Source organism: Anas acuta, chromosome 6 (genome assembly GCF_963932015.1).
Source record: "Anas acuta chromosome 6, bAnaAcu1.1, whole genome shotgun sequence".
In the NCBI taxonomy this organism is placed as follows: Eukaryota; Metazoa; Chordata; class Aves; order Anseriformes; family Anatidae; genus Anas; species Anas acuta.
Window position 1 is genome coordinate 31,585,235 of NC_088984.1, and position 9,086 is coordinate 31,594,320.

Below are 9,086 nucleotides of genomic sequence, written 5' to 3' on the forward strand. Positions count from 1 at the left end.
CAGCCTGTAAGTACTCATTCTTGTATTGCATTCTCCAACCACAAGGAGAAAAAGGTTTTTTAAGTCTGCCTGTCTCTGCTTTCAGCACACTTCTCCATGTAGTAAGATTTCTTCAAAACACCATCCACTGCATACTGTCCCTTCGTTTAAAAATAAAATTGTTTTTAACATCTAAAAATATAATAAGAAGGACCTTCTAAATTACCAGACACTTGGGTCTCAAGTAGGAAAGCCTTCTCATAGCTGACACCTTGAATTTACTGTGGCATTTCCCCAGGGATGTCATGCTACCTGGTTTCTATCCCAACCAGCAACTTTACAAATTGACAAACTATAAGAAGGGCTTCTGCTCCAGAGTGAAGAATCAATAGCAGTCTACTTGGATAGCCTCAGAAAGTCCTTAACTTTTAATTGAACACTGGAAAAGAAATTGCAAAGTGCGAGAACTCAAAACAGCATGAAGCCCACATAATTATCTTTCTCCTTGCAGTTCCTTATGCAGACTGGAGACTAATTAAACACATATGCAGTCTAAGAAGTGATTTGCAACAATATCTTTTGTCAGTTTGCAAGTGGACTGAACCAGAAGATGAATACGAGCAAGGAACAGGAGCCACTGCCTGGTGTCCTACATTGCTCTCACTAATGCCTTGGATTTTTAGCTTCAACTACCTACAGAAAACACAAAATATACATCACACCTGCTTTATAAAGCCATAAAGCAGGGTCATCTTACCAAGCAACTCAGATGCCAAAATTTGAAAGAACTATAGATGCATATACAAGGTTTTTAAAGCACTTTTTTTTTGCTGGTTTCATGTTACAGTATTCTCCATAAAGCTACCTATCCTATTATGAGCTATTAGAAAGATAAATGTAAATTGAAGTCAGTGTTTTCTTCTTTTCTGTTGCAGAAAGAGAAATTGAAGTCTTGATTCACAAAATCCATTCTTTATTCTTCAATCACATTAATGAAAATGCTTAGTACATCCCTTAGAAATCACACATGGGCAACACTGCCACTATGCTAACTACACTAACACCAGTACTAGCGCCTCATTAACCAGCAAGTTTTCCTCAACTATTAAGATAATTTGGGGAAAACATAAAGTATAGAACCTCAATGCAAGAGGATAAATAAAAATCCCTCCCAAAATGCAACCACCTACCTCCTCCACCCACCGTCCCTCTCCAGGAGAAAACCCAGCCTGCTCACCAGGACCTTAAATCCTGTCTCTTCCCACAGCAAAGTGGAATCACCTGCCTGGGCTGGCTCTCAGCTGGCAGGAGCAATAGAGATCCTGGCAACCCTGCCCTAGCAGGAGACAATCTCCTTGCCTTTCATTTATCCACATCAGCAGCAACCAGAAGCAGGCACCAAGCATCAGGAGGACACCCTGATGTTAGTACATGGTGTTAGAGGCCAGAGTAATTACCACAGAAATGAAGGATGCTATGATTAGTCCAAACACCATGTGCAGTTATTGGAAAATTCACAGTTTTCTGTGGTTTTCATCCCCCATGCACCACCTGAGGACTCAGGTCGCTCGAAGGGTTGTGGTTTCTGTGAATACAGCATCAAAAAGAAGTGTCACCTGCTGTGGGGCTCTGCAGCTCTGGCAGGACAGCTCAGTGCCAGGCCCACGTGCAGAGGGACACCTTCCTGACAACGTGGCTGCCACCAGAGGGGCTGTGGCAGACATTGGGAGGGGAGAAATCTTCCCAGATAAGTGATCCTTTCTCATCTTTACCAGCGAGTGTGCTCCATCACCACTTCAAAGCCTCCCATAGAGCTGAGCGGATCTTTTCTGTTACTCCTCCACTGCCCCGGCTCCTCTCCTCCTAGCAGCCATCCCATCTCATCCTGCACCCCACAAAAAAAACAGGATGAGGGCTCAGACTCAGCTGGGTGAAGACCAACTGGACATCCACGGGCTGCCTGGGGCTGCTTCATGCCATAAAACATCTCAGAGACATCAGAAAGTAATGCTGGTCATGTCAACGGGGCAAAATGTTGGCTCTGGTGGACCGGACAGCTCTGTACCCCTACACACAGCCCCGCGGTCCCCTGTACCTATAGCCCAGCACCTACAGGCCATGCAGCCCAGGCTGGGAAGCAGAGCTCCCACGAGCACAGCTGGAGCTGCTGCACATCCCCATTGTGCGGCCAATGCTGCCACCCGAATGCAAAGCCCAGAACATATGCGGGCAGGAAGGGATGGCATCCATCCCGCAACGTGTGCGCCAGGAGCCAGGCTGGGGGCACAGAGCTGGGGATGTTTTATCTGCTGATTTTTGGGGATGTGGGAACAGGCACAGTCATCCTCTTGCAACGCACGGAGGGTTATCCCAAAGGCATCCCAAGCGGGGAAACACAGCACATGATGGTATTGGCACAGCCTGGGGGAGAAGGGATGCCACTCGCCCTCCCAAGGGCCTCAGTGGCCCAACGAGGAGATGATCCCTTCTCCTGTGCTCCTTCCCAAAGTCGGGTGGCATGAAAAATTGTTGGGAAAGAGCCTCAAAGGAAGGCCAAGCGGGGCATTAAACCGACGGAAAAAGGCTTCGCCCCGTCGTTTTAATACGCCTTAAGGCATTAGGCAACGTGAATATTTTAAAAGCGCGCAGAAACGTGCCGAAGAGTGAAAATCAATGCTTTTTTTCCCAACCACCTGAGTATTTCCTCGGTGCGGACAGCCTCCCGCCGGTGCCCCTCTCCTCCGAGGAAGGCTTGCTGCGGGCGGAGGCAGGGAATGGCAATGCTGACATCTGCTGCCTGCGCCGCGAAGCGCTCCTCTTCCACCCAATTAGCGCTAAAACCTCCTTTTTTTTTTTTCTTTTTTTTTTTTTTTCCCTCCACGAGAGCCTCCCAGTGCAGATCAGAACTTTAACACCACACGCACACCAATAAATAAATAAATAAATAAATAAAAACAGACTTAAAGTTAAAAAAGATGCTCATAGGGGTGTCTGCGATGCCTCTGGAAGCATCAAAAAGTTGCAAAAGTTTATTGGGAAATGGGTTATTCCTGATGACGTTTTTTTTTATTGGAGCATCCCTAATTATGAGTAATTAATTTCTTTATAGACAGGTGCTGCAGCCATTCCCGCTCACATCTCCTTAGCACCAGCGCTGCATTGAGCACAACGAGTTGGTGCAAAACTCAGTGGTCGTCTAAAACAATCCTGCCACTTCTCGTGCATCTCATCACAAGCCACTTGGAAATGCCAAACTGCGGTCTTGTCTTTCCTCTCTCACCCCTACCAGTCTCTAGAGCTACTACACAAGGCACAGCCGTGGTGCAGTGGCACGAAACTGCATCAGATCAACACCTGATGGGCATTTCACCCTAATGCAAGGTGCATTTAGGCAGGGGTGCTGGTCATGGGAGAAAAGCAGTGTTGGTGGGGATGGTAGTCAGAATTTTTCTTGATGAGAGGTTTTCTCAACAAGCAGAACTTCTCAAGCAAGTAATAGTGATGGTGGTGCTTTCTGCTGTACTGGAGAGTTTGAGCCAAGCCCCTGTTTTGCTCAACAGAGCAAAAATAATCTCTTTTTTTGGCTTTCTTTAATGTTGCCTAATCCTGAGGAGCAACATTTTTCCTTCTGCTTCCATGCTGTTGTGCCTGACTGAGTTAGAAAGGGAGGGGAAACCATAAAAAGTCTCTTTATGAGATAGAAAAATGGTATCTTGTGGAGTGTTTCTCTACCCTAATACTTGTAATTCAGCTCTGTTTGCTTCCTAGGACATGTTTTCAGGGGAGGACATGAACTAATAATAAAATGCAGTTGTGGTGAAATGGAGAGGGGGGAAAAAAGCCCTGAGAGGGGTGCTCCTCCACCCCCTGTGAGAGCATGGAGCCCTGCCTGGGTGCCTGAGCACAACATGGTGCTGGGCTGGTGTCCTGCCCTGTGTCCCGTACCACCACAGGGCTTGGGGTGCCCACATCTGGCCCTGCTGACTTCCCTGGTGTTTAGGGAGAAGCAGGGGAGGGTGTTTTTAAGTGATGATATAATCTTGCCCTTTTTTTTTGTGTGTGTATGAGGTAATGAACATCTTTAGTGCTTAAAGGTGCTGTGAGAAGCTGCAGGGCATGTGCGAATGCCAACATTTTATGGAAGGGGTGGTTTTACTGCCAACAGACTTTAAAAAAAAAAAAAAAATCCCTGCAGTTTATATTAATAAGACTGGATGTTATTGCATGTCAGGAGTTATTGTGATTTATAAAGTACTTCTTACTCAGTGTGTAATGAAAACACTTGGCTCTCAGTCCCAATTGCTAAGGGTAGATGATAGTAGCTTTATCTGCAATAGCCAACTTGACCCGGAACTTTCTATCATTTTTAATGATATTTTAGTGCTGCCTGTTGCTTTCACCTGAGCCTAGGGTTGCTTCAGCTTTCACAGTGAGAATAATAGGATCCTCTTGGAAAAAAATGGTGTGGGGGGGATGCCGCACACTTAAGTAATAATGCACCCATGCACGAAAGTGTGGGTGCTCATTGTGCAGCATTGCAAGGTTGGTCCTTTAATAATAACCCCAGCTGCTGTGTGCAAGCTTCTTGCTCTGGACTACATTCTTCTGCTGATAATTCTGCGTGTTGTAGAGATGCTGAAAATATAATGGGGGGAGAGGAGTGGAGATGAGTGCGAGTAGGTGGATGGCTTGGTTGAGAGCTGCATAATTGCTCTCAAGTGTGCTTGCTTTAAGCCCCTGCTGTGTTTAACACCGAAGGGTATTACTGTAAAATAGCTCTGAGTGAGCAGAGGCTTTCAGAAGGGGACTGCTCATGACCACACTACTGTTCTTTGCCCCAAACATGTGTGCATACATATTTTTAATATTAAAAAAAAAGTAAATAAAGTTGACTTGCACAGAGCCACTATCTAGCTATGCTGTTCCTTAAATGATGGTTAGGTCAGGTACAGGTATAGCTTGAGAACTGAATATGCCAAGTCCGATACAACTTTTTTTTTTTCTGGGTGTAGGGGAAAGCTTCCTACCTAATAGGCTAAGAAGTCTCATAAGCATCCAGAAACGTGGCTGTCCTTGGCAGCAATGATGGGTGATATCAACCAAGCACCGTGGGATCTCTTGTCCCTGACCAGGGCTGGTCCTATTTAGTCCCACTTTGCATGGAGAAAAGCTCCCATGTGAGCCTGGTCACCAGCAGCAGAGCTATATAGGGGGAAAAGGTGGAGAAACCTGGGTCAAAGGAGCTCCTACAAGATATATTTTGGTCACGCTTGGTAAACCGGTCTTCAAGGTTATTTTACAAGAACTAGCTCCAAGTCAGAAACGTGATGTAAAGGAAGGAAGAAGAGGAAATGCTCTCCAGTTCTTCAGATGTTAGATATCCTCCTTCGAGACATGTAGTGCATCAGGAAAAAGGCAAGGAACAGTCTCTGGAATTGCTGTAGCAGTCACAAGAGCCAAGCACAAGGGACACAACAATTACCTTAGCGGATGGCAAATAACTTGCAGCCAGCCTTCGTCAGAAATGCAGGTGGAGAATGACCACAGATGCTTACAGGAGACTTAATTGTCCTTGCCAGCAAGGCTCATTATCCATATGTAAACATATGTGCTGCTTTTTTAACAGCAAAGTGCATTTTTTTCAAGAGAATATTTTATGTCTGAACTGCTTGAGTGTCAAATTAGATGAGTCTGGCTTGGTTTTAATTATGCCAGTCATTGGTTTGTGCAGAAGGATGAGGGATGTGCTACTTTTGAAGGCAAAAGAGGATTATTATATCTAAAACAGATTGCTCCCATGGAATGATGGGGCAATGCTGGAGGTCAGCAGCGAGTCTTAATTCCTGTTTCAGTGGGGTTTTGCTCTGGGTCTCAGCCAGGCTCACCTATTTTTTTTATTTTTTATTTTTTAAGAGTCTTTGCCTCTTGTTGATTAAAACTATGTAAAATGAGCCCTGAACCTTGGGTCTGTTGCCCCACACCTCCTGCGGTTGCATGTACTCAAGCAGGCAGGTGGAAAAGACAACCGGGTTAGCCTAATAACTGTTTTTATTCTTGTTCTGCTTTCATGTAAAGCGGTGGAGAACCAGACCCTGGGGAAACAGGCAATTTCCTGCAGGTATTTAACAAGGTGCGTCACGAAAAAAGGGGCAAGGGCAGAAACTCCTGGGACAGAATTACCAATGAAGTGATTTTCTGTCCGTGGGCTCCATTTATAACTCCTGTGCTGCTGCTGATGTGGCCCAGGTACTTCAAGGGCTGTGTGAGCATGGTGTTGGCAGGGGGTGCAGGCAGGGCAGCCTTTGGAGTATGAGTTGAAGAATAACACCTTGGGCATGGGGCAAAAGGGGAGCATTGGGATGAGTGGAGCAGGTTGGGTGAAAGCAGGGCAGGGGATTTACCTGTTTTCTGGGCCATCACGTGAATGTTAACCACGAGGCCTGTTCACAGCTTTTCAGCTTGGCCAGATTTTTCAGAAGTTAACTGCAACAGTAATCAAATCGCTGGGTAATCTAATGGGAGAGGTTTAGCTGAACCATGCCAGAGCGCAGCTTCTGCCAAAAGTTGCTCAATGAACAGAGGGCTTTCATAATCTGGTGCTTGCTCCCTTCTCTTTTATTGTGGGCAGGAGTGAACAAAACCTATTTTGGTGAGAGCTGGACATGTGGTTTGTCTCATAAGCAGGCTAGCTGAGCACAATCCACTAGGTTTGCAGAGCTTAGGCAGTCCTACACATGAAAAAAAAAAAAAAAAAAGTGAAAATAAAGTCAGCAGGGTTATTTTGTATGCAGCCTGATGCCTGGTGAGGTGTCCCAGGAGCCCCAACGCTGATAACTTTCTAGGGCTAAGAAATGGTGCCTAGAACTACACTGATACCTACCAGTGCAAGCCAGATCATTGCATGGGTCTCTCCCATGAACAGGGCAGCAAGCTTTGCAGGCATATCCTTGGGGTGTTCAAGCTTTATTTCCTCTAATAACCAGCTTATTACACTGAAATGTGTGGATTTTTGTTGATGAAAGCCAAAGTTACAACACTGAAAGCCTGTAAGAAGTCTGCATTTACAGTGAACTTAGGAAAAGCCCTGAGTGTCCAGGAATGGAAACATGTTGCCTGAAGCATGTCTGTTGGCTCACAGCATTTGCAAGTAAAGGTTAATAATGTTTGAAACTCTTAACTCAGGGTTTGGCCTACCATACTTAAGTGAGGGAGGGAAAAAACCCTAAGAACCAATTTCCCTTGTGAGAGCAAGGCTGTGACCTGAGGCTTTTCAGCCTCCCGAGTGCCATTTCTGAAATCCAAAGCTGCTTTGTGCTCTTCATGTCAAAAATAGGGGGATAGTATGTGATCAGTGGCTGTTATTTCTAAGTAAGTGTTGAAGTGAGGAGCCCTGTGTGCCTATACCGAGCTTCATGTTGGTGGGGCTGTTATTGCTGAGCAGTTTGGGCTGCAGCTTCTGCCAGACTCCATGTGCAGAAGGAGAACAAGTGGTTTTGCCCCATCTCCTACCCTGAACAGCACAGCAGGGCGTGCAGCCAAGACCAAGCATTCAAAGCAAGCAAAGCATAAGTCACCACGCAGCAAGAGGTTACAAACTAGAAAACAGTCCATTTTAATCACCTTTTTGCTTTGTGCCAATGTATCACCTTTTAGGAGTTTGGTTTTCAAGAACTTTTCCCTCCTGAATGTGCTTAGCTTTTACTTTGCAATCTCAGAGTAATAAGGGAGGTAAAAATACATTGAAAATGGGGTTTATCACTACAAAAAGTGGGATAACAGGGAAGTTGGGGGGGTGTCACAAGACTCAGGCTCAAGTCTCAGTCAATCAATGCTACCATGAGTGCAAAACAAGGGGCACAACAAAGACAGTTATAAGAACACAGAGTATACTTATATCTCCTTCATCACTGAGACAGGAAAAGGGTGCAAACACAGAAGAAAATCCTCTCAAGAACCTGGGGCATGAACAAGAAGTGGTATGTGGGTATAGCTATATACATGGGCACACACCCTGCAGAGGGAGTGATAGCTGTGGCCCCATAGCTGGAAAGAGCTTTGGGGCATGAGAGGCAGCACAGGAGGGGGGATGGCAGGGACCGGGGCAGTCAACTTTGTGCCCGTGTTTTGGTTCCCAAACCTGCAGAATTTGGTTCTTCCTGACATTCAAAAATCACAAGTCAAATGCTGCACAGGTTAGGTCAGTGGTTTTACAGAAGAGCACCCCCCAAGTGCAGGATTTCTCACTGATCTGGCTTTTGTTTCCTTTCTGGGTTTTTGGGCCTGTTAAGTTTTGCTGCACCACGGTTTTCCGTAACCACAAGAGCTACAATTTGGCCTCTCTGAAAACTGACAAACTCACCTGGGGCAACGTGGAGATCTGGCTGCTGCTGATGGTGGTCATGTTAACAGCTTGCTGTTGTAACCAGCCAAGTCGTGAGGCCAGGGGCTTGTTAAGGGAGGAGTATTTTGGTTTAAAAGCCCCCTGCATCCCACTTAGGAGAGCTCTGATGGTGATGTCAGGTCTCTTATCCACCTGAGGTCCTGAAGCTGCTTGGTGAGTCCTGTTGCATTTGTCCTTCTGGAAATGTGGCTGTCTGTTCTCTGACTGCTCCTGGGTGCAGCCGGTGCCTGAAGCACACGGGGCTCTTGGTGCTGGGGGTATCTGTTGGATCACTGTCTGCTTTTGGGAGGCAGCTTTGGAGATATCTGAGAGACAGCAGCGCTGCTCTGGGGGCTGCAGGTAGAGCATGGCCCAGGTGTCACCCACCTCCACCTAGGCTTGGGCTTGGCCTCCTTCACAACAAGGCCTGCCTCCAGCAGTGCGGCCTAAGCCTCATCGTGGGCGTCTGGGAATGGTAAGAGACAATTGTATTCTTTCTTTGTGCCGGCTTGGGTTAGCACTTGCCCCTCTGGTTCCTGAAGAGGCCTCCAGCCCAGCTTTCCCATCTCCTTGTGCTGTGGAGACACGCTTTGGCCCACTTACACTCTGGGTAGCGAAGCCCTGCTGGTGCTCCCAAGGTCATCAGCCTTCTCCATCCCACCCAGGGCTGGTCGCCCTTCTGGGGATTTTACTTAGAGCCTCTGAAATTGGTGGGTTCCCACTGTGT

General features: G+C 46.6%; 1 protein-coding gene across 2 annotated transcripts in view; it reads right to left on the reverse strand.

Annotated features, from left to right (window-relative positions):
- SPAG16 (sperm associated antigen 16) overlaps positions 1-1,305 on the reverse strand; it is a 393,156-nt gene extending 391,851 nt beyond the window's left edge. The window contains exon 1 of one of the 2 annotated variants that reach the window (XM_068686339.1): positions 1,170-1,305. The gene's annotated coding sequence lies outside the window, so the exon portion shown is untranslated. The remainder of the gene's footprint in view (positions 1-1,169) is intronic. The other variant, XM_068686338.1, reaches the window with a different exon arrangement.
- Between the last annotated feature and the right edge of the window lie 7,781 nt (positions 1,306-9,086).